Genomic DNA, 18,875 nt, shown 5'->3' with positions numbered 1-18,875 from the left:
GTTCTGCAGAATCTTAATGTGTGAATGAAAAAGTGACTCATGAGAATAAGACATGATAACTCTTGCAATTTTACCTCCAGAGGCACTGTGCCACGTCTGGGGAGAGCAGAGGCTGTCAGCTGAGCTCAGCCTGCCCGGAGGTCTAAGCCAGAGGAAGGGTGAGGAAAAGCAGAATGATTGTGAAAGCTCCGTGCAACCAAACTGTCCCGATCAGGAGGGGGCAGGGATAGGGACTGTGCTGAGACCTGGTCCTCTGGAAATCTTCTGTGGGTCAGCAGAGACACAACCCACGGCTTGAGTGGCCCATCCAGTCTTATGGTTTTCTGTGGGTTTCAGGCAGGGAAGTGCCTGCAGTGGCCTGTCCAGCTGGGTCCATGGCCATCTGCCTTCTCCCACCTCCTCATAAAGCAGCCTGGTAACGAGCAACCAGCCATAGAATCAGTCTGGTTGGATGAGACCTTTAAGATGATCAAGTTCAACCATAGCCCAACCCTGGCACTGCCCCATGTCCCTGAGAATCTCATCTCCATCTGTCCAACCCTCCAGTGATGGCGACTCCACCACTGCCCTGGGCAGCCTGTTCCAATGCCCCACAGCCCTTTGGGGAAGAAATTGTTCCCAATCTGAACCTCCCCTGGCGCAACTTGAGGCCATTTCCTCATCCTATCACTTATTACTTGGCAGAAGAGACCAACACCCTCCATGCTACAACCTTCTTTCAGGTGGTTGTAGAGAGCGAGGTCTCCCCTCAGCCTCCTGTTCTCCAGGCTAAACAAGGTGCAACCGCTTGGGCCTTGTCCTCTGTGTGCACTGCCTGACCTGCAAAGCTGTCAGCAATGCCGGGAGGGTGCCGAGGGACGCCTGAGATCTCCCCAGCTGCACTTCACCACCACTGCACACGGGCTGGTTTGGCTGCCAGGGCAGCACATGCTGCCCAACGGCCTTTCCCCATCTCTTCTGGGGATAAAAGAGCCGGCCACCCACTGCACCACGGCTCTGGGTGGAGAGTGAAGAGTGGGAGCCGCTTCTAGGATGCAGGAGTCTTGCCATGGGCCGGGCAACTCACCAGAGACCTTCCAGCCATAAGCATCCTCTGCAGAATGAGTCACAACGGCTTACTCCAATGTTTTGTCAAGGAAATGTGATATTTTTGACATCAAACTGGCAAATTCAAAAGGAAATGCACATTTAAAAAAAAAGGAAAATGTATTTCCAGTGAAATCTGAACAACCCAAAAGTAATCACGGAGTTTCTTGTTTTAGCTGCCAAACTCAAAATGTTGAGGAAATTCGGAGAATCAAAAAAGTCTCAAATTAAATGTCTCAATCTTCAGTTGCCAAGAGAGGAACTATGGCATCTTCATGGTTCTGGAGTTCAGACAAGCCTGATTTTATTCAAATTAATATATATTATGACAAAAAACATTTCATGAAAACAACTTTTCTCAGGAACAATTTCCATTTCCCAGTTCTGTGACCCTAAAATACCATGCCAAATGTCTCTAAGAGTCAATGTTTTATTTTATTTAACTGAAAAGCAAGATGACAATAAAGTGAATATTTAAAGTGAAGCTCTGTTCTGAAAATATATCTACATAATGGTAAAAAGATTTAGTTTCACAAAGCTGTAAACAATTACGAACCAAATCAGTTGGGAGAAGTAATTTAATGAGAAAAATGTGAATGCTAAGTGGGAATTGTTGAAAAACATTTTACACGTTGCCCCAAAACCACAATCCCACAATTGAGAAAGAAGGCAACGTTGGTTAAAAAGAAAGACAACTCTGGCTTGGGAGGGAAGTGAAGACAACTGTGAAAAAGAAGAAAACCATATTTAACTTAAGAAAGTGGAAACTGATAATAATTAATGAGAAGTGAGAAACTGTAGAAAACTGATAAGGGAAGCCAAGAGCTGAGGACAATGCATGGGGCTGCAAACCTGAAGATAGCGAGAAGCAATTTCTCTCGATGTAAGAGGAATAAATATAGCTTTTCTGAAGTTGTTGGTTGCATTAGTCTGTCTCTAGATGGATGTGCTAGAATAATCGACAGCAACAGAAAAAGCTGATGTTTGCCAGTGTTTATAGAGTATTTGGCTGAAGCAGGTACTGGTAGGGCTGTCACCATGGGCAATCACCTCCAAAGGCTGCTACGGCACGAAAGAGATAGAGATTTAAATAAAAGAAATACGATTAATGCTAATCCACATAGATTTATGGAAAATAGAATATGGCAAACTAAGACTCATCTTTTTTCTGGAATTACAAGTTTGATTGATAATAATATTGGTGGTGTAATATACTTAGACTTCTGCAAGGCAATTGACTTGGTTCTGTATGACATTTTGATTAAGCAACTAGAACAATACACAGACAACATGGCCCATATTAAACAGATTAAAAGCTGGCTGAGTGACGTGTCTCAGATGCAACTGTAAATGGGAACTCCTCACCCAGCGGGTGGGTTCAGTGGAGTTCCCCAGGGGTCGGTTCTTGGCCCTGCGCTATTCAACGTTTTTATCAATGATCTGAAAAAATATTAAATCATCTGTGGCAAAGTTTGCTGATGACACTCAGATTGTGAGACCAGCAAACAGAAAAGAAGCCAGATCACTGCTGCAGAATGGCCTGGGTCGCTGGTTAAACTGGGCACAAGCAGATAGTTAATATAGCCAAATATAGTCACAACTCTAGGGAACAAGGATGCAGATTATCAGCCACAAGGAAGGGTGCTCTGTCCTGGGATGTGGTGCCAATGAGACCGCAGGGAGCTGGAGCTGGCTGTGCCCTCCTGGCACGTGCGGGTGGCCCAAAGCCACCACGTTCCAGCAATCATCCTGCCCTGCCTTTGGGTGCCTGTGCCCACCCAGCGCCTGGCTCTGGTGCTCATCGTCCACTGGCGTGTTGAGAGACTGGAGGGAAAGCTGTGAAGATGATTAAAGAGAGGTAACCTTAGAGTGAGAGACCTCCAGAGATCGACCTGTTCCGCCCGTCAAAAACAGATGCCGAGGTATTTCAATCACATATATTTCGCCACAGAAGACTCTCCAGCCTGACAGACAGGGGTTTATCCAATATGCAGAAGCTGAAGCAAACTGAAACCAGTAATATGGCATAATGCTTGCTGCCACACCAGCAAGGGCAATTAACCGCTGGAACAATTTATTAAGGCAGGGTGGGAACCTCCATCATTAGCAAATGTTACATCATGCTTGTTTGCTTGCTCTGATTCAAGCAGCAATAAATCTGGGCTCAGATTATACCTGGTAGCCAGACTAGATAATCACAAAGGTATCTGAAGGTCTCCTAGTCCAAACAATGATGGAAAGGACCTTGGAAACCATCACCACTCTTGCTGACTCTGCTTGTACTTAGACCAGGGACCAAGTGCCACTGTTCCCTTTCAGTCAGGTCTCACTGCGAGCAAAAGCTTCAACATGGGCATTTGTCATGGTGATAAGTTTTCTACCAAAAAAGCTACGTCTTTTTCTTAGACCTACAAGATCTTGTAGAATAAAAGCAGAAACCTGCCCTTCAGGACCTCCAGCCTGAGAGCCACGGGTGTTTGGAACCCGGTGAGACGCATGGTCCCATGGTGGAACTGTGTCACTCACTTGGAGCCCAGGTGGCTGAACAGGCCTCCAACATGAAGAGTCAATTACGGGCAATTTTAGAAGGGACAAACAGTCAGAAAGGTGACCTGCCAAGAATTCAGGCAGGGATGGGCAGCTGGCCAGGCGCAGCTTTTACTGAGCAGTGGGCAGTCCCGGTGACTTCCTCTGCCTGCTGCTGTGTCACACCGGGGCATCTGCGGCTTCCACATTACCTTGCCCTTTATGACTCTAGTCCTTTTGCTTTTCCTTTCATTACTCCCCTTTTCCATCTTCCTCCAAATTAACGTTTTACTAGTTATTTTCTCTAAAAATAAGGCTTTTATCCTTGACAAGATTTATTTTCAAATTCTTATGGGTTTTTTGTCCAAAAACAGGGCTTCCTAAACAAAGATTTGCTCTGTGTACTGATCTCTAACTTCCCCTAATCCTACATCTCAAGCAGTCAGCCTGATCCTTTTTTGATGTCCAAGCAGGAACACACCTGACTCATGGTGGCCCAAACCCAGCTATTCACTTGCCATCTGACGTCCTCTCCCTTCCTCTCTCCCGTTAGCACTGCCACCTTCCCAGATGCTCACACCTCACCTTTGGTTCTCCTAGCTCTAGCTGCTCCTACCCACAGCATGCTGAAGACTGACCAGGCTGAAGGCTTTCCTTGGATCCCAAGCATGGGAAGAGATGCTGTCATCCATGTTTCACAACATGTCGAGAATTGTTCAGCAAAACAGTTTTCCAGAAGCCTCTCAAAACTGACAGCATTGGGAGTCATCCTCTTCTGGAGCCAGGCTGCTTTGTCACTCTGCACAGCTGGGTGAGCAGGTGTAGCTTTGATAGACGGTGGTGTTTGGGAAGCAATTCATCTTGCACTGAGTCGACGTCTAAAACAGGGTAGATGATCCACTACCTAGAAATGCCAGCTTCTGTGCAATGAAATGGTGGCCAGGTTCCCTGCACAGCTCTGCCTAGTAAACCCTGAATCTTTTCAGCGCCTTGGAGCCAGGACTGTGGCTCTGCCCAGCAACTGGGAAACTCTGCATCCTGCTCATGGTGAAGGCAGCTCGGGGAGGTGCGTAAGGACTGCAGAGACTGAGCCTAAACCTTGTGCAGACCAGAGCATGTAGGTGGTCACAGAAGCACAACCATTGCTACAAATAGCCAAGGGCTTCTTGCTCCATTTCATCAGGGCTTAGTAAACCCTCGTGAGCTGCTGGAAGGAGGCAGTTTGCAAAAAAGCCAGCCCATGGAGGGACCATCATCTACACCACTGCAACAAGGCCAAGGATGGGGGCAGGAAACTCAGTTCCTGGAACCCAGCACACAGCTGTTTGCCCACATCTGGCTTGCACAGGTCCCCTCTTGCCATTGCCCACCTGGCTGAGCCACTTCTCGCCTTAACAGGGCAGAGGCCAATCTAACCCACAGCTACCACTGCCATCATTCCCAAGGGGAAAGACTGGCTTCGGTTTGCTCCGACTGCCTATGTGCCAACATCAAACATGTTTTACAACTGACCTGCAAAGAATGTGTGTCATTGAAGAGGACATGTAGCCCTGGAGAACATAAACCACAGCTGCATTGTTTAACAGTACCTCACCCACCAGATCGGAATAACAGGCAAAGATGATCTCAGGGAGATAACTCTACCGAGTGTGTTAGCGCTACCTTCGCCAGTGGAAGATTCTTATAAATTCACTCCTCCTGCCATCCTTTCGCGAAGGGTCAGAAGATGTACTGACAATAGCAGCATGCAAATATTTCAGAACTTGGCCACACGCTGAGCAAACACTCTGGATAGCTTCACGAGTAGATTAAAATGCCAGATCAGCGAGCAGTGGTGCACTTTAAATATGCTCACTAATTTATTAAGTTTATTCTTAGCAAGCTTGCAGACTTCAGAAAGTTAAATTTCTCAGTGACAAATGGCTGGGGAGTTGGGCAGCCAGAGCGTGCGTGTCGCAGTCAGATGGCCCTGGGAAGGCAGGGGAGCAGATACCACCAAGTACACTGGATGGGTGAAAATCCCCAAGGAACAGCCTGCACGGGCTTATTGTCGAGACTGCTGTACAGCTACAGAGTAAACACCAGGGCTCTTGGCATATCCTACTCTTCTCCAAAGAGCTCCTGCCTCCCACTCCAGGCTTAGACATCCCTTATCTCTCCCCCTAGGCCTGGCTGTGTGCTATAGGTTAACCAGTCCTCAGCACACTCTTTATGTCCCAGCTTTAGTAAGAGTCCCTTGTGCTGAGCCAAGTACATCTCCCCTCTGAGGAAACCATCTGCCATGCTCCCAAATGACAACCCTGTCCCTTTTCCCAGGTGCCCTGATCACGCTGTGGCCAGGACGACTCCACCCTTCAACCCTGTCTGCTTTCTGTGCTCAGCCTACATAAGCCAGAGGTTTGGGCTCAGGAGCCTACCAGCGCCTCATCCAAGTGAGGACTGGTGGAAGGTGTCTCAGATGGGACACAGCAGTTACAAGGTACATTTCAGGCAGCAGTTGTGGGTCACCACTGCCCCTCAGCCCCCTGCTGTTTTCCATGGCTCTGTAGATTAGAAGCAGGGTCTGGAATAGCAGAGTTTCATAGAATCATAGAATGGTTTGGGTTAGAAGGACCTTCCCAGCTCCCCCAGTGCCCCCCTGCCATGAGCAGGGACACCTTCACCAGCTCAGGTTGCTCAGAGCCCCGTCCAGCCTGGCCTGGGATGTCTCCAGGGATGGTTCATCCACCACCTCTCTGGCCAACCTGGGCCAGGCTCTCACCACCCTCAGGGCAACAATTCCTTCCTCATGTCCAGCCTGAATCTCCCTCCTTTAGTTTAAACCATCACCCCTTGCCCTATCACAAAAGGCCCTGCTGGAAAGTCTGTCCCCATCTTTCTTATCAGCCCCTTTTAAGCACTGAAAGGTTGCAATAAAGTCTCCCAGGAGCTTCTCGTCTCCAGTCTGAACACCCCCAACTCTTCCAGCCTCAGGAAGAAACTAATGCTGGCACTGCTGCTCAAGACATATATGTTTGGTATCGTTTAGACTGAACTAATGAGTGCATTTAGGAATTCTTCTGAAAGACTGTGTGCCCAGCTTTCACTATCACACATCCCTGAAGATGAAGCATGACAGCAGGAAAGAATTCTGGAATGATGTGGAAAGTCCCGTGCAGCATCACTATCCAACCTCTTGGGCCTTGGGAGGACCCTGGAGACCCCATGACACTGGGTGCCACGTCAACATGAGACAGTCCCTGCCAGGAAGGCCCCGAAACTGCTGCACTGATGCAGGTAAAGGAGTCACACACCTTCTTCCCATCTGTTTTGATCACACTGCTAAAGAACAGGAGGCCCTCTTCCCCCAGGAAAGCATCACAGTGGGACGGGGATGAACCCCAGGAGCCCTGGCTGCTCTGCAGGGCTTGGTGGTGGAATCTGGTGGGACATTACAGAAAAGTCCCAGAGGAACAGAGAGAGCAGGGAACAGGGGCACGGAGATGTATAAGCAACAGCACAAGGAATTTACCAAGCTCAAATACCGCTTAAAGGACCATTTCTGTCATTTGAACTCCCCCCAGCAGTGAGGCTGGAGGCAGCAGCTCAGTAGCTATTTGCAACCACCCCTGCCCTTCACCGGGCCACCACAGAAACACCAGGCGAGGAGAAGCCATCGTGGCGTGGGGACACGCGCCCGTGCCGCAGAGAGCGGCGATCTCCGGGGAGGGAGCAGTTTGTCAGCCTCCAGCCCGGGGACTCCGCACGGCGTGTCGGGACGGCTGCTCGGGGTGGCGATGACAGCTGCTGGTGGAGATGCCTACGTGCTGTTTGTTGAGCAGAAATAAGACTCCGCACGTTTTCCAGGGAGAGAACGCAGTGGGGTCCTTTGAGCCGGAGCTTGCAGCTATGTGAGGCTGTTTCGCGGCATTTGCCACATCTCTGGGGAGTTATTATTCATCATCCCACTTCAGAAAGGAGTTGAGCCTCTTCTTCTAACACTGGGAGGGAAAAGACTTTCCCAGCAACATTTCCTGAGCTGAGAGCAAATCCCACATGGCATTGCAACCCTCCATCAACTGCAAATGCGTGTTATTGTTACTTGCACTGCAAAATGAGCTGTTGGACCCAAGGCAATACGTGCTGCTGCTGGTAGTTAAACAAACTCCATATGCCCCGTCCAGCAGCTGGCTGGCCGATGTCAAAGCCCTGCAAAATGACCTGCTCTGACAGGCCTTCTCCTAGTGATCCGCTTTGATTTATTGCATCAGCCTGCAGTGCAGATAGGGAACATCACGCACAGACATGTGCTGGATCTGGATCCACACCCAACTGGGTCCATGTGCTCTCTTCAGCTCTTTCATCCCCCGGACCCTCTGCACTATAGCGAGTCTTTGTAGGAATATCTTGAAACCAGCTCCTATGGCAAGATGCTCAGACCAATTTATTGATCATTTGCCTATCTCAGCAGCAACTTAGCTTCCAGAAATGCAAAACTCAGTTTGGGAGTAACACACGGTAATGTGCTGTGGGAACAGCATCACCCTGTGTCTCACAAACTCATCCTAAGAGCTGACAAGGTTTCCTCTAACAAGAGTACGCCAGATTGTCATCCTCAATAGGCCGCAGCTGGCTCCACTGGCTACAGCACCATGTGGGGATGGATTGGCCCTGGGAGACCTGAAAAACAACATGAAGGGTAAAACCCACTCTGCAGTTAATGGAGAACTACATGGAGAGAAGCAAGCCCTGGGGACTGGTCCAGGGACACAGGGAAGCTGGGTGTGAGCTGCTGTGACAGCTCTGAGGGCTCAGGGACAGCTTTGCTGCAGGACAGCGTGGTTGGCACTGCAGACACACTACTGGGGCAAGTGGGAGAACAAAACCAGAGCGAGCAGAAGTGAAACGTTGCTTAATTTGGCAGGTCCTGCCTTTCCCCAACCTCCCTCAGGGCAGAGCCTCACCAGCTCTCCTCCAGACAACCCTCAGCACCCACTGCATGCTGGGCTGGGACAAGACAGCGGGGGATCCTGAGCCCACACTGATGTCGACAGAGAGAACGGCAAAGGGAACATTGCAGGGTGCCAGAAGCCTGACTTAAGTAGGTGTACAGTAGACTCACGGTGTTTCACAGATATTTACTGGGAATGGAGAATATCAAGCAGATTGGACACTATTCACATTGCTAAAATGCAAAAAGACAGAGGCAGGCTTCCCCATGAGAGGTCAGAGCCTGCCTGTGGGATGGATGAAGTTCACCGAGATGCAGAGTGCCAGCATAAGGTCCCCCGTCCCTCCTGAGCAGAGCCTTTAGGGACAGATGATGAGGAACCTCCCTGGGCACATGCTCAGCACTGACACCACCAGTGGGAGTCCCAATGGGGTCAGCACAGAGCTGTCATAGTTCCCACATCTGCCTTGTGCCTCCTAAAGGCACCCCAAGGTCTATCGCACAGACGCACTGTGCAATGTTGGGACAAATCCAGAGAAAAGCTGGAGCCAGAGGCAGTTGGGCTGCACCAGGCTGGCCCAGTCCCTGGCCAGCATGAGGGACGGGTGGCAAAGCCTGCTCATTTTAGCCTGGATTTCATTTTAGTTCATTTAACTCCTCCTCAGCTCCGCAAAGGCATCTGCTGGTCCTTGGTCACACATCTGCAAGCCCACCAGGGGTGCCTCACCTGTTGACACCAGGAATCACGTCGCACAGCGTGCGGGTAGATGGGCAAACAGCCCGGCAGAAACAAGGCGCCTGGGAGGTTGCACACACCGCTTTCCATCATGCAGAGCTCTGTCTGCAGGGGAGAACTTTACCCACAGCATGCAGCACTGCAGGTGCAGAGTCCCACTGCCAGCCCTGGGCAGGAGAGGCAGCAGAGCCCAGACCCTGCAGCTCAAAGAGAGGGCATGGCCCCACTCCTGAGGGTGCTGGTGGCCATCACACCCTCACGTCAAGGTCCGGAGCCAGGAAGTCCCTGGGGACAGCTGATAAGCTGTTTGTGTTCCAGCAGTGCCCATGCTAGCAGGGTGTATTTTTGGCTTGATGTTGGGACATAAATCAACATGAGTCACAAAATGCAGCTAAAGGCGGAGGTACGTCCCTTGCCCTGGTGCCTTCTCCAGGACAATGCTGCCAGCACCGAGCTGGTGGCTGCTGTGTGCCTGGGACACACTGCACGATGGACACAGGCAGGTCCCAGGTGTAGTAGCCAAAGGATCATGAAAGTCACTGCACTGGGCACTCTGGCTTCAGGATCATGTGTGAAGCACAAACATGTGGAAGGGGACAGCCCTGAGAGCGGAATTGCCCATGGCCATGAACCCAAGGACAAGAGTGTGCTGACCAGGAAGCCACGTGCACCACACACACAGCGCAACCTAGAAGATCCAGACAGATCTTCCTGGCCCCATGTGAGTTTCTCAGAAATTACCTTGTAGCTTAAACTAAATCAAGAACACCTGATGAGCAATGCCAGCTGGCAGAAGATAATCACAGCAGGTCATGGTGAGGCCACACATACAAAACCTTAGTCACACCTTGAGGCCATGCAGACACCAACATGTAGCTGGTAGGTCCCAAAGGAGTGTCCTCTGGTGTCTGGATGAACCTCTCCCATGCAAGATGTCCCATGTTGCCAGCTACCCCTGCAAGCCAGAAGCCCCCATCTCCTGGCAGCTGGTTGTAGGTGCAGAGCGAGCAGGGTCTGCATGGCCGGAGTGTTCGCCCACCCATGGATCAGTACTTGGCCATGACCAGAATCTCTCCTCTGGCCTCCCCTGATCACATTCCTTGCATCTTTGTCTCTGGGACTGCAAACCAAGTAGGGGCTGGCTCAGAAGGAAGGACAAGTATGGAGGGTCCCTTTCCCTGCCTGTCCCATGAAACCAGCACTCCTGGTTGCGGAATGCCCCTGCTTCAAGGCAAGCGGCAGATGAAACAACTCACCTGAGATGCAGGGGGTGCAAGTAGAGACCCACTACCGGTTACAGTCAAGTGAATGATTGATGGGCCATCACAGAGAAGGCAACAGCTCTACCGCTAGACTGCAAGGCTGGCAGCAGGTACCTGGAGCCACAGTAACCTGGGAGGGGTGTTTGGGATCACACTCCTGAACGTCAGTGCTTATATCACCTTTGGGGCTCATGCACCATTTGGGCAATCTCAAATGGAGGTGATTCTACATGAGACAGAGAGTGGATGAAGGCTCAGGCTCTGCAGACTTAGCAATCTCCCATCCTTAGATCACCTCAGCCAAAGAAATGATGAACCTGCCTCCCCTCCCCTTGCAGAAAGGGCCTGCCTGTAACTCACCACAACAGGGCTACTGCAAGTCTGAGCAGCAAGGAGCTGACACCATGACCCGATGTGCTCTTCTCCCGGTTTCCCAGCTATCAGCTCACTGCTCCTCTCCAGACACAGGAGCTCGAGGTTGGGCACAGTCTCCAGACCTGATACCACAATCCAAGGTACCCACTGGGTCCCAGTCCTGAGGGTGGACACAGGTCCTTGAGGAGAGTCTGGGAAGGAGAGGTTGGGCTTTGGGGCAGTTTCTAAAAAGCAATCTTGTCTATGCGGTATCTATCCTCTGGGAGCCAGGCAAGTGCAGGGAAACACAAGAGCTGACTGCTTTTCTGGGGCACCCAGTTGGAGCTGGAGGAGGCCAGGAAGCCTCATGGAGGAACAGGGGCAGGAGGCACACAGGAGAGCCCATCGCTCAGCACTGGTGCCTCTACTGCTCTGCTGGGTGCAAGGGTCTGTGCTGTATCTCTGAACCATCCTCCATGTCGATGGGCACACAGGCAATGGAAGCCTTGAGCTGGCATCATGAGCAATGTTCCCAGCCACACACTGTGGGACACCACGGAGCTTCCCCAGGAGCAGGGAACCATCTGCAAACTGTCTGCACTCAACAGCCAGCATGTGCTGGAGCAGACACACAACCAGCCCGCCGGGACCCCAAAGGCAGGTGGAGAGCTCATAGAATCACAGAATGTCCTGAGTTGGAAGGGACCTCCAAGGATCATGGAGTCCAACTCCTGTCCCTGCAATGACAACCCCACAGGTCACACCGTGTGTCTGAGGACGTTGTCCAGTCTCTTCTTGAACACTGTCAGGTTGGGGCCGTGACACCTCCCTGGGGAGCCTGTTCAGTGTCCAGCCCCTCTGGGTGAAGAACCTTTTCCTCATGTCCCACTGACCCTCCCTGGCACATCTTCTGCCATTCCCTGGGCTCTGTCACTGTCACAGAGAAGAGCTCAGCCCTGCCCCTCCTGCTCCTGCTGAGGAACCTGCAGCCCATGAGCTCTGCCCTCAGTCTGCTCTGCTCCAGCTCAACAAACACAGGGACTTCAGCCGCTCCTCATACGGCTTCCCCTCCAAACCCTTCACCAAGTTCATGTCCCTCCTCTGGGCACTGGTGACTTATAACCCTGTCAGAACTGTGTCACATCTGGCAGAGCAAGATCCTGGTGGGTCCCTGTCCCTCAGCACCAGGAGCTCCATCCTGTGTTTGCACCCCTGGTCCACAGTACCCCTAACTCATGGGATATATGTGTACTCCAAACCCAAGTGCAGGGGCTGGATCTCTTCACCATATGATACCCGGTACATTAACTTAGCTCCTCTCCAACAACAGGCAAGAAGGCCAGGAAATAAAGCAGGTACATTCCGAGAATACTGCAGCAGCAAACACTGCATGAATCACATCAGACCGCGTCTGCTTCCCAAAAGATGCACTTGTCCCCCTGGGGTGGGCAGCCACCTCTGGAGCTCAGCCTTTTGAGCTGGAGACAGGTGCTCCACATCAGGGGCGGTGAAGGAGCAGGGTAACCGGCCAGGCACAGGTAGGCTTTGCTTCAGCCACAACACGTGCAAGAACCTCGCAGTGTCCCCTGGCCCGTTCCCCTGGCTGCATCCCACCTCCATCAGTAACCTCAGCCTGGCATCAAACCAGCTCCATCAGCTCTTCTTTGGCCATGGGAGCCCACCCTTGCCAAGTGACCACCACAGTGCTCCTTTACCAAACCTTTGCCTTTATCCCATCAGGGCCTCGAGAGCTCCTTCATGCTCTTGGCACAGGGGACTGCTCCTGCCACAACCCACAAACCTTCTCTGTCCTTCTGCAATGTCCCTGCCTGAATTCCAACAGCCTTTAATGTGGACACATGTAAAACAGAGGGACCCTGAAGAAAAGGAGCAATGTGACAAGGTTGCAAGGGGGGACACAGTGAAAACTGACTGAATTGGAGCTCTGGATGTGGCACTGCAGCTTCGAGAGCAAATATAGTGCAGAGAAAGACACTCAGAATTAGCAAGATCACTACTGTTCCTTTGTGCCTACACAACACGAGGGATGCTAGAAAATGGAAATAGGTTCAGAGAAGAACTACAAGAATGATTTGCAGCCTAGAAAACCACAGTACTATGGAAGGTAGAAGCAGCCCAACCTCTTTTCCTGATGTTGGCCAAAGCTAAAACAAAGCTTGGTCCCACTCAGAAAGCACCTGGTGAAAAGCTCTGTAGCCCAAACCAAAATGAGCTCCAGCTGGGCTTGGGCACTTTTAAACGAGAAAGCAAAGTTCCTGTTGCAAATGGTGTGGTTGCTTACTCATCCAAAACAGCTTCGACATGGAAAGAGGGGCTTTCTCATCTGGGGTCACCCAGATCTGCTCTGCCCATGGCTGCAAATCATAGAATCATAGAATCCTTCTGGTTGGAAGAGACCCTTAAGATCACAGAGTTCAACAATAACCTAACTCTGGCACTAAACTGTGTCCATGAGAGCCTCATCTACATGTTTTTTAAACCCTCCACAGGGATGGTGACTCCACCACTGCCCTGGGCAGCCTGTTCCAGTGCCCCACAGCCCTTTCTGGGAAGAAATGTTTCCTAATATCCAATCTGAACCTTCCCTGGGGCAACTTGAGGCCGTTTCCTCTTGTCCTATCACTTGCTTACCAAGCCAAGGGAGCACGGGTGCGAGCGTTACCCAAGGAGCAGCCTGGCCTCCTCAGACATGAAGGACGGGACTTTTCTCCTGCCTCTTTCTGGGTGCAATAACCATCCAGAGAGAGCTGGAGTCAGAGAGAAGGCACTGGGCTGGCAGCAGTGGGGAGGCAGCGATTTTATTTGGAGGTGCGGGTGAGCGCAGGAGGGCCCATCTCTTTCTTCTCCAGGGGACTGTGCCAGCCCAGTGAGGTCTCTGCTGGTTTCCTCTTGGCTGTCAGGCTGCGTGTTGTGGCGGCCGTGCCAGGCTTTTAACGCGAGCACAGCGCTCGCACAGCGGGACCGGGCTGGCTTGGCCGGGCTCCAGCCCCGGCTGCCATAAAATGGGAAATAAGGGAATTGGAGCGAGACCACAGCGACCATCAACCAGCTGCCACTGGGAGCACTGGGGTGCTCCCCAACTTGCCAGGCACGAGCAGGCGGCAGCACATCACCCCACGCCCACCAAGCCTAAATGCCCTGGCAGCCCCTGGTGCAGCTGGAGCCTCCAGGGACGAAGACGAGGATGAGGACGATGCCATGAGCTGCTCCCGGGGAGCAGGGCAGCCAGGACCCCGGGACGATGCGCACAGCAGACAGCGCAGCCCGCAGAACAGTATGGAGTTTTCTGCTAGTTACATGTTTTATGAAAAGTTGCTGGCAAAAACGTGCATTTTCTTTGGCTGCGTTTTGCACGGATCTGGCAAAAGTGTAACATTAGTGTCTCCCCTTGAGAGAACTTTATTGAGTGGAACAAAGTCGGATATTTTTAGCTACCCATTGTTAGCTGAAGAACAAAGCCATAACTAAGATATTTTGTCTCTTACACTGAAACAGGACTATCAGACAAATCCATGTACAGTCATATGTGGCTGCCCATTCAGATGGAGCACAAGAGGGAAACTATTTTTAGCCTGTACGCTCCACACAACAACCACATTTCCCTTCCCCTGCATGCTGGACCACCAAAACACAGCACTGGAGAGAGGGATGTGGGGTCACTGACTTCTGCTGTCCCTCGGGCCACCCGACAAACGGCATTTACAGGAGAGATCAGGTCATGAAATCCTAAAAAATAAAAAACACTTTAATTTCTCTTGCCTTTTTGGTTGGGGTTTTGTTGTGATTTGTTTTCACTCAGAGCTGAAATGATGCACATTTCTATCAATAGGCAATAGGGAAAAGTCAGCCAGGAGCAAGATGGATCTTAGGAAAGCAGCAGTTGTAATAAACAGCGCTAAAAGCTGAAGGCTCATCGCTTTTCCAAAAAAAACACATATATGCCCCGAGGGCTGCTCGGATGAGGACAGAGGACACCCAGGGGCAGTGCTGGGTCACACAGCCTGCAAGGACAGGGAACCAGCACATCCCCATCCTGGAGGTGCTGACACCCGTCCCACCCCTCACAGGGGAACCGTGCTGAAAATGGAACCATTCGGTGGCTGCCAAGGCGGCACTTTTGAAAGTATTAACCCTGAGACACCAGAGAGCCCCGTGCGAGGCCGACAAAACCTCCCCTGAGCGCTTCAGTGCTCAACAAATGACATCAGTAGTTTATGACTGGCAACATTTTGCAATGCATTCATTTAAAAGAAACAAAGCGGGCCATAAATGCCCTGGATTTCTGAGCATGAGTGATGCCGGGAGCTTTTTCTCAAGTTTTTGTGGGTTGCATTGGTGAGTCATGGAGAAGCCGCATTAAACAACTGAGCATTTGGTGCAACCAGAATGACCCTCCACAGTTAACAGAGCTGTGACACAGCCCTCCTATCAAATCCGGAGCAAGAGGAACAAAAGCAGGGTGCCATTGCACAGCTTGACCCACTGGGACAGATCCTCTCTGCATCGGCTGGGGTGCAGGGATTAGAGCAACCATCAGAGCAGCCTCCAAATGGCTGCAGCAAAGCAAGAGCCTTCATGAACTTCACACGGCCCTTCACCATCATCTTGCCTGTGCAAAGCCAGCTGCCGCATCCTTGTTGCATTTCCCTGCCAGTCTCTCCAGGAAGGCCAGCTCCTGATCTGCTAAGTGCAAATGCAAATTCGCTAAATGCACCTTGTTCCTGTTCCCAAACCAGCAGGTCTGCATGTCGTCCCAGACCTGCCAGGTGCAAGCGGCCACCGAGGCCCCTTCTGTAACCCGGGAGCAGCAGCAGGTAGCAGCGATGACTGAGCGAGCTCCGTCTCCCTACAAATGCTGCAGCACTGACTGCTGTGTGTCAACATAAACAAATGCACATGTGAAAAAGCAGCGAGAAGACCAGAAAGACATTAAGTAGGAAACATAAATTACCTGCAAACTTTTCGGCTGACCTAGAGTGTCCTGGAGGAGATGCTGCTTTGGGGACTCCTTGCTTTCTCCGTGGCTTAGGGCTGCTTTTATCAGGGAGCAGTGCTTGTTTTTATAAACTTGAAGCACAGTTAGAACTGGTTTAAAATAGAGTGAAAGGAGCTGGTGCGGGTGGAATTAGACAAACTCTGAGAGCTGCTTTTCCAAAAATAAATTAACTTGTTGCAGCCCGCGGAGCAGGGGCGGGCAGGCCGGGGGCGGCCGGGCGGGCGAGCGGGGCGGCGGCGGCCCCAGGCCGGGGGCTGCCGGGGGTCCCACGTGGCCCGGCCCCAGGTCAGGGGGATCAGCGCATCCCCGGGCGGGCAGCGAGCGGGGCGGGGGCGGGCGGGCCCCGCCTGGAGCCCCAACGGGCAGCGGGCGGGGGCGGCGGCCCCAGCGATGAGCCCGGGGGCTGCCCGGCGCCGAGGGTCCCCCCTCCCCGCCCTGCCCGGGGCTCGCTGGGCGCCCCCAGTTGCAGCCCAGCCCCGCGGGCTCCGCTCCGGCCCCCGCAAGAGTTAAGAGGAGGAGCCTCCCTGCAGGGCTCGGGTAACAGCGGTGGCGGCCGCCACCCCCCCCAGCTCGGGTCTGCTCTGGCTCCTCCGCCCCCCCCACCTGCCTTCGCATGCCCGACCCGCCCGCTGCCCGGCTCCAGCGCCGAGAGCCGCCCGAGCCCCGCTGCAGCGCGGAGCTGGACGTCGCTCCCGCCTCGCACTGGGTTTCTGCCACCTCCTGCACGGATCGCAGCCCCCCCTTCCTATCTCTGCACCCATTTAAGTGTCTCTGTGTTGGCAATGGGGAGCAGGGGCAGCTGGAAAAGCCCTTCCCAGCAGTGAGGAGCTGGGCAGGAACCCAGCCAGCAGATACAAGTGTTCTGTGTCAGTACCTGCCAGACTCAGTGCCTTAAATCCTCGTCCTCCCAACACCCCCGTTTGCCAGTCCAGCTGCAGACACGGCTCTCCTTGACCCTCCAAACTGCTCAGGTTTGAGAACTGGGACTTGCTGCATCTCATGTCCTAAACCACAGAATCACAGCACCCGGGCTGGCCAGGGTACCCGGAGGTCTAATCCTCAGGTAACTGAGCACTAGGGAGTTTTATTGAGTTCAGCCCAGCATTTCCAGAGAACTGCCACCTCGAGCAGGGCAGTCTCCATCCCCAGGCTGATAACTGGGGCACCTGGGTCAGGACAACCCCCAGTATCACTTCACCATCCCTTATATTGACTCTTTCCCTTTTGACCTCAGTGCCTGGCTGAAGCCTGGAGGTTTGCAGGCTCTTGCTGTCGGGGAGGGAACCTGGATGGAGAGAGGGTTTTCCCTGGTGCAATCATCATCACCTGGGCTAAACAATGTTTCCTGAACACAGGAGCAGCCCAAGAGCAGTGCCTCTGCTCAGGCTGTACCTCTTTTCTACACTAACACCGAGCCCCACAGGCTCCCTGGCTGTGCTCCCCACACCTCTTTGGCCTCTGCCCTGCACAGCCTCTCCCTGGTGCTTTCTCCTAATTGATAAAGGGAAGAACTTCACCCACCCACCCACACATGCCCCACAGGTGCTACTGCTGTGCCGGGCCCTGAGGACAGTGCTGGCAGCAGTTTTTCTTCTCCTGTCCTCAAACTTTCACCCTTGCAAAATATAAATAAAATAAAATAAAATAAAATAAAATAAAATAAAATAAAATAAAATAAAATAAAATAAAATAAAATAAAATAAAATCACTGTAGGTTTCTTTGACATCAGCAGGCGGCTCCCTTGAAGAAAACCCCTCTTCCAGCCAGCATCTGGCCCAAGGACAGCCTTCCCTGGGCGGGCAGGACGCTGCTCCCCTGTGCAAGGAAAGTCCTTTCCTTTTTCTTCTATTTATTTATATCCGTCTTGCTGTAAACTCACCCGCCGGCGAACCTGCTGTTCATACTAACAAACACATCTCTTTGGTCTGCGCAGAAGCCGCTGGCCGGGCAGACATCTGCAGTGGGGGGATCTCCCCCAGCCCTTCCATAAATCCTCAGCTCCCGCCAGGTTTGTTTACACGGCAGCTTCTGAGCGGAGCCCTTTCGGCAAAGCAGCTCCTCATCGAGGAGGGACCCAAGCCAGACACCCAAAAGGGCCTGCACCAATAATTTAATGGGCACGATGGTCCCTGTGGGAGGTAATTTCATATCACACGTAGACACTCTGCCTGGGAGAGGTCTGTTCAGAGTGGGTTTGGACAAGACAGAGCTACAGTACAGAAAGTGTCCTTTAGGAGCAGGAGGTTTTTAGGACCGGGACACAAAGGAAAACAGTAACATTTCTGAGGTGGAGAGGTATTTCTGTACTAACGGGCTGTATAGTAGCTGTATTGTTATTTAGGCTGTCATCATTAGGGTTCAGAGTTAACAGCCCACACTGGGCAGTGGAACAACTCACCCAGCTCTGAGCTTTCTTCCAAGCTATCTGCTTTCCACGCTGCCATGGCTGAGGGGGAGCATTTGAGTTTTCTCTGGAAGGTCTTCATAGTGGTTCTGTATAAAGGGCTCATGTGGGGCAGGATCACTCTGCAGCAGCACCAGGACTGTGATCCAGTGCTAGCAGCCAGACCAGGGTGAGGGGAGGACGAGATTTGGAGGGCGATGGACCCATCTCACAGGCGGCTGTCAGAAGGAGACCTGTGTGCCGTCTGTGCAGCGGGGCCAGCCGTGTGGCAGAGGATGAACTTCGTCCTTGCCAGCTCCACACGTGAGGCCTTTATCCTGTCAGTGCCATGAGCTGACAGCACCCACAGCACAGGAGCTCAGCTCTGTCCTCCGGGCTGTGTGGCCAAGGGCAAGGAAGAGGTTGATGACATGGGGACATCATAGAATCATTTTGGTTGGAACAGACTCTCAGGATCATTGAGTCCAACCATAACCTAACTCCACCACTACCCCATGTCCTGGAGAACCTCATCTCCGCATCTGTTCAACCCCTCCACGGATGGTGACTCCAGCACTGC

At 52.2% G+C, this 18,875-nt stretch overlaps 1 protein-coding gene across 1 annotated transcript in view; it reads right to left on the bottom strand.

Moving 5' to 3' along the window:
- The window catches only part of MYOCD (myocardin), a 253,987-nt gene extending 238,035 nt beyond the window's left edge, over nt 1-15,952 (bottom strand). Inside the window, exon 1 of the mRNA XM_082067180.1 lies at nt 15,867-15,952. The gene's annotated coding sequence lies outside the window, so the exon portion shown is untranslated. The remainder of the gene's footprint in view (nt 1-15,866) is intronic.
- Between the last annotated feature and the right edge of the window lie 2,923 nt (nt 15,953-18,875).

Source organism: Streptopelia decaocto, assembly GCF_964273445.1.
Source record: "Streptopelia decaocto genome assembly, chromosome: 16".
NCBI lineage: Eukaryota > Metazoa > Chordata > Aves > Columbiformes > Columbidae > Streptopelia > Streptopelia decaocto.
The sequence above is the reverse complement of the archived record's forward strand: the minus strand, read 5'-3'. Positions and strand labels throughout refer to the sequence as shown.